General features: G+C 35.2%; 1 pseudogene across 1 annotated transcript in view; it reads right to left on the minus strand.

Moving 5' to 3' along the window:
• Positions 1-3,684, minus strand: part of LOC149531690 (lysine--tRNA ligase-like) — a 65,492-nt pseudogene extending 61,808 nt beyond the window's left edge. Inside the window, exons 1-2 of the transcript XR_016358694.1 lie at positions 3,342-3,684; positions 2,850-2,935 (exon numbers count right to left, since the gene is read on the minus strand). The product of XR_016358694.1 is annotated as a lysine--tRNA ligase-like (transcript). The remainder of the gene's footprint in view (positions 1-2,849; positions 2,936-3,341) is intronic.
• Positions 3,685-6,950: the final 3,266 nt, after the last annotated feature.

Below are 6,950 nucleotides of genomic sequence, written 5' to 3' on the forward strand. Positions count from 1 at the left end.
TCTATGGTTTATTAGGGGATCTTTGTTGGAATCCCATGAAGCTCTGCATCAACAGTAGGATCCACATGTCTACTATGTATCATGGCTAAAGAAATACTTGGCCAACAAATTAATCCATGTAAAGAATTACCCCTACTTGATGATGAGGGTAAACTCGTCCTAAAACCAAAAAGGGTCCTCAACATGAGGGAGAATAAGTGGAGAAATAAGACCAATTTAGAATATCTCATTAAATAGAAAGGCTTGCTTGAGGTAAAATGCAACTTGGGAAGGAGCAAATATTTTTTAGCACCCAAACCTTAAATTGCTCAAGGACAAGCATAATTAGGAGTGGCAGACTGTAATAGCCCTTACTTGTACTAAGTATTTAATAAATAAACCAATTCACAGAATATATTAATTAAATATATATTTTATCCAACATCAATGTGTCATTAATAGAATAACTAAATAAGTAAAATAAATATTAAATGATTACATTGTATATCTATATATATTCAAATAAACAAATAATTTTTAATTATATAAAGCTAATAATTATTAGATACTAAATAATAATTAATAAATAGATAACTATCTATACCGTCAACACTAGGTATATATATCGTTGACAATAGCAATGAGACTCTTGCACAGTCTGATGACTCTGCAAGGCCACATAGGAGGTAGACCGTGCAAACACAATTATGCTAGAGAGTTAATAAAAATGAAACAAATGCAATTCAATTGCTGATGTGAACGACACTATTGATATTCATTAAGGAAATCGTAATTGATATTACCCAAGTAATCAATAATCTAAATCGGTTGTAGTACAATGATAAGAGCACTCTAATATCGACTAATATAGATTTAGTAAGAAGATCATGTTGGCAAGTGAATCCAAGGTGATTGTACAGATTTTGTCATTGATGGCAATATACATCATTGGTATAGTCACCAGTGTTGGTAATAAGTTTTAGTATGTCAAGAATGTGAAAAATGCAGGAGTACGGGAAAGGAATATAGAGCACAGTTGGGCAGTCTCATTCAGTGACGACAAAGGATTTTTTCAGATGGGTCTATAACTTCTAGAAGATAGTTGGTGTTAGTATGTGATGCACTGAGTTACAATGGTGTAAATTGGCACGTGTTTGAGAAGAAAATGTTACAGGACAGTTTTGTTGATCGGGCAATTTGGCTTAGTAAATTGAATTGACTTGGCAATTCAATTACTCGGCATTATTGGGCCGACATATCAGGACTTCTCTTGGATGGCACAGTTTAATATTGTATATCGATGAGTGTATGAACACGTTTTGTAAAGCCTTCTCAAAGATAACTAGAATAGAAAATCAAGTGGTATAAAGGAAAGCAATTTGTATCTGAGAATATGAGATACAAATGTAATACTATTGTGATGTGCCAGCCTTGATGCTGGATGTCAAAACAGAGAAGATGTGAACTTCATTGGAACTAATCAAGCATTGAGATGCTATGTATAGTTCAAGCTTTTGATATAATACTTTATTGTATTGGACAGTGTGTCCTTGAAAGTGGCTATAACCTTCATCCTCAAGCAGTGAACTCCCTTTTTGTTCTCTCAACTCCTAACAGGGTTGCAGACCTTTAACAGAATCTAGTTTCTTAATAGGTTCAGTCTACTAACAGGGACATTTTCAGATTGGTGCATTATCTTGTGAGTTCAATCCCCATTGGGGTTTTCCCTTGCCCAAGGTTTCCTCGAGAACAAATCATGGTGTAATGAATTCTCTTGTTGTATATGCTTTACTTTCATGCTTTGTCATTTCCGTTATTGTAAGGTATTGTGGTGAAAAGTTTAATTTGATTAAAAGTGTTGCAACACTGATTCCCCCCGCCAGTGTTGATTGATCCGAACAGGCCAAGCTGTTAGCATGATAACGGAACAGTGCGATCCAAATACAGCAGTACCATTTGATATTAATGTGGCTAGTAATCATTTAATAGCAGTCTCTCACACACATACATATACACACAATTAATCTGAATTGTTAATGAAACTATAACATATAATTAGACTCAGATGCTATTATAGCTTGACTTATGAGAGGGGAAAGAGGGGCAGTCTAAATCCAATAGGGTAGCTCCCAAGATAGGGTAGGGATTAGCGTTATCTTTAGCCCTGAGGGCTTAATCCCAAAACAGGTTCAAGGCTGAATCTATAAACTTTTAGGGAGCCTATCAATGGTCTTTAACCACTTCGGGAACTGCCTCCAATGTCTTATCCCTTCTCGAGAATTGAAGGATTATTAGTTCTGTCCCATAATATACATTAAAAAATGGTCAATTTTAATATTCATTGCCAATTTCATATGTTGTATGACTATAAACAATATTTGCTAAATTATCTTAAATGAAAATCTGGTAGTGACTGCGCTTTCACTTAGCAGGCGACATTACAGTTCCCTGGTGGGTATGTTACATATACCTTCATATGGTTTTTTGTCATTATTTACTCCAGCTTTCTTTAAATAAACCATATGGCAAATATGCCTGATAAATATATACAAGTCAATAAAAACCATTGTGTATTGAACCATGTTGAAAAAACACATACTAGAGTACGAATCTGTGGCTTACAAAAACAAAATGGGCTGTGCAACTGAATGCATATAAATGAGATTCTGTCATCGTTCCTTTAATTGAAAATGTAAAAAGCTGTGATTGTAATACTCCTATCACATTTAATGTCACTAAAGCAGAAACCTTACTTTATTGTTGTCTAAAATTTTCACATAGGCACAGAAAGTTTATTGCATTGATGAAAATTCAACCAAAATATTGGCCTCAATAAAATGTGACTCAATTAACTAAGGAGAACCACACACCTGGAAATCCACGAATGCCAACAATATCACCACGCTTTACACCAGCATGGAGCTTAACAAATTGAGCCTCTTCCATTCCTGAATTCCTGAAAACAGTAACACGTTATGTGTGTCAATACAAAATGAAGGGGTATATCCAATGCTAAGATGAATTCGAAGATAGAAATTTTAATTTCAAGATTGAATTCACAATCAATCAATTACTTGAAAAAAATATTGAACAAAAAATCAATGCTGATTAAAATATGAGAAATCCCATATGTGGAATCTCCAATATCTTTGAGATGAAATAGATTAACCATAGATGAACTAGAATATGGTCAAACTAAAATTTTCTAGGACATAAGAACCCGGACCATTATTTGTGTAAACATAATCACAAAAACTTATTCATTCCAATAAACTCTGGTTGACTTTTCAGCAATACATTTGGCACATCAAATTTGTGAAGGACAAAGCAATCTGATAATACAAGACTCAATATCACTGTACAGATAAGAGCTTGGATACAGCGCCCTAGCAAGGTGGAGGCGGAAGGGGAAGCAGAAGCAGATGGGCAAGGATGCTGATTCTGATCTGAACTGTGCATCCACAGCATATCCAGAGGCTCCTCTCGGGGAGCATCCATAGGGCACCCAGGCACTTCCGCTAGCATCTGCAGGTCCCATTTGGCAAAAACGTGATTTTCAAACAAAATACAATTTAAAGCTCATTCAAACATGTGCATAACATATTTAATTCCTTTTTTGTTTCAAAACCCTAAAACAGCCATGTAGGGGTCATTCATTCATTTTTCATCTCATTTTGTTTGCAGCTAGGCTCTCTCTTCTCATTTGGGCTCCAATTAGGCATTTTGAAGATGAGGTGATTATTCTCGAAGAGGATTGTTTATGGAGTGCGAGATAGCTTCCACATAGGAGTTGTAAGCATCTAATGTAAGCATTTTATCCCATTCTTGAGCCCTTCAATGAATTTTTTGAGATCTTGATGAATTCTTTCAAGTTTGGGAAGAATTTTTTCTCTTTTTTTTCATTGTTTTTTTAATATTTTTGTATCATTTTCTCACACTTGTATGCTTGATGTTCATTTTTTTTTTTTCTAATTTAAATTTATTTAATTTCTTATTATAGCAAGAAATTAGATTGTATTGTGCATGAATGGCTGCCACGAGTAGTCAAAGTTCAATGGGAGAACAAGGAGTTGATAGTTTAAAAATTGATGTAGGATCTACATTATGGAGACATACCACAAGATTATCATAGGTTTTAGGAGGTGGCTCATTTCTTTCAAAGTGTAATGTTTGAAGTAGCAAAAGCAAACCATTCGATAGCTCATATTCCCAAGTCAAACTTCACTTTATGGGTTTTGCTGGCCAAGGAATGGGAATGTGCAAAGGCAAAGATGGCAAGGGGATGTCTAATGCACAAATAGCAAGATGTATAAAAGAACAAGAAGTTGTTGAAAAATTGGCTAAAAGATCCAAAAAAAAGTTTTTAACCAAAAAGAAAAAAAATGTAAATACGCACTAGACCAATTCTATCCTCAATACATCCATTCTTGCAAGTACATGTCCCACAAGAAGAAGAGGACGAAGTATAAATTACCCCTCGTAAACAAGATCCATTAGACACAACATTTAAGATGGAGGCAAGAGAGATCGTTGATCAAGCCATTGCACATTGCCTCTATGCCAATGGTCTTCCTTTCAACTTGGTGAGATAACATATTGGAAGAATATGGTGGAAGCCATCAATAAAGAACTGACTACCATCCTATTGCAAAAAGAGAAGACTTCTCTAGAGAGATCTCTTCAACCAATTGGAAATTCTTCGAAAACAATAGGTGTTTCTATTGTGTCTAATGGATGGAAAGATACAAGAAACGACCACTAACTAATGTGAATGTAATGTCCCCCAAAGGGCCTTAAGAGTCATAAGTAACCTCTATGAGTAGGCATTGTTGAATTGCATTCTCTAGGAGAACTCTAAGGTGAAAGCCCTTGTTCAACCCACTGCAAGTAGGTATGGTCAAAAACCCTCTACGAGTAGGCACAGTGGAAGTCCTGTGTGCAACTCCATGACTTTAATTTTATGCTCCTATGAAGTAACTATGGTGAATAATCTTACGCTGAGATAACATTGCTTTCTATGCAATGAAAATTTATTATTGACATCTTTCATTGCAGCTATTTATGCCTGCCATACTAAAGATCTCTCTTTTGCTAAGAGGGAGCATTGAAGATTGTACTTGCAATAGAGATCTTTATCTCTGATTTTGCCATATGTTAAAATTGGGACAATACCTTTGTATTGTGTCATCAGCTAAAGGAGACATTTATGTTGTTATTAAGTGAGCACAATGTGGCATTGAACATGTGCTAGGCATACAAAATGCTAAGTCATGTGTTTGGAAAAATGAAGAGACTTTCTTTTGGAAATTGAAGAGACCTTGAGTTGTGATATAAAGAGTCTCTCTATTCAATATATATATGTGATTGTTTTCTGTATATGGCATCAAGTCGAAAGCATTGTATTTAAACATCTATGATTAATAAAAGAGATATTTCTCTAGTGTGGTTGGGTTTTTCCCTTTATTTGGAGGGGTTTTTTTTGGGTAAGACATTGTCGTTTGTACCTATTTTATTTATCATTATTTTTTAGCAAAACATTAACACCTTGCACCTCCTTGCATATTCTTTATCTCTGAAAAAAGATAGAAGGCTTATTGGGTTTACATGTAAACTCACCTATTTTCTAATTATGTCACAGGTTTCTTTCCTTGGAAATTTCTATGGCTCAATTCATGATGTTGGTTCAAGATAATATGCTCCTGATTCACAAAAATGAGGTCAAGGCTTTTCAGTATTTGGATCAGTTCAAAGACATGCTGGATCCTGCTGAGTTAAATCAACTTGAGAAGAAAATGGAAGAGCTACAAATCTCCAGTAATGTTCAGCATTCTACTACTGCTACTAGTGGTAGTAAAGAGGTCAAAGAACTTGGTGACAATATTCCTAAAGAATGCATTCTACTACTGCTACTAGTGGCAGTAAAGAGGTCAAAGAACTTGGTGACAATATTCCTAAAGAATATGTGCTTGCAGGCTGGAACAATGAACTTTTGATACAGATATTTTGCAATCACTGGAGTCTAATGATGGATGAGGACCGAATAGAGATAATTAGCAAATGTCTGAATATGTTGTTATTTTGAGATCTTGTTTTTGAAACATGTGCAGGTGCTCTAAGGTCTGTTTACTTTATGTACTCCCATTTTGGGTATATGTGATACTTTTCCCATATGTATTCCGATGTATAGTGCTGCTAGGTCTAGATACTGAAGTAACCGCTTAAGTTAGGTGCTCTTTGCTGATTACTTTCAGCTAAACTTCTTGTATTCAGTCTCTAAACTATTCTAATATCATATATATAAATGCATCCAAAACCCCAAAAAAATTGCATGCACCCAGTTCTCGCACCGACATTTGCATTGGCAACTTAAAATAAGAGGCAATGAAAAAAATAATCGCATACAAATATCTCAACAAGGATGATAGATGCAGAAGCAAAAAAGGCATTAAAAGATCATGAAGGAAGAATGAATAAGAGATTCAATACTTGTCTTATATTATTAAAAGACATTGAATTAGTTGTCACAAATGCTACAGATATTTGGAATGATGCATATCATCTCAGGAAGCCATCAGATGATCCTATTGAAATTAAGGATAATGATAGCAGTGACAATGATGATTTTGATAACACTCCATCTATCATAGTTACACTAGGAGAGGTGCATGCACTTATGAAAGAAAAAGAGGAAGAAGCACTTGAGGAAGAAAAAGATGAATATGACCCAGAAAGAATTGCAACAGTAGTTATTGCATCCCTTCCTCACTCTCCACCAAAGATTGGTAAATCTACTATGGAGATAGCTTCTGCAAGTGAAATTGTGAGCACAACAATAGTCACTTCAATTGCTCAATCTTCACTAGCCTCATCCTAGCTCCAGGTATCTAAAACAGAAATGCCAAGCACTTTATCAACTAAGTTTCCTGTCACTTCTTCAGCGACCAAGTTAGCTACCTTAGCTCCTTCACCAT

Source organism: Cupressus sempervirens, chromosome 11 (genome assembly GCF_028749045.1).
Source record: "Cupressus sempervirens isolate cs-2001-9-10 chromosome 11, ASM2874904v1, whole genome shotgun sequence".
In the NCBI taxonomy this organism is placed as follows: Eukaryota; Viridiplantae; Streptophyta; class Pinopsida; order Cupressales; family Cupressaceae; genus Cupressus; species Cupressus sempervirens.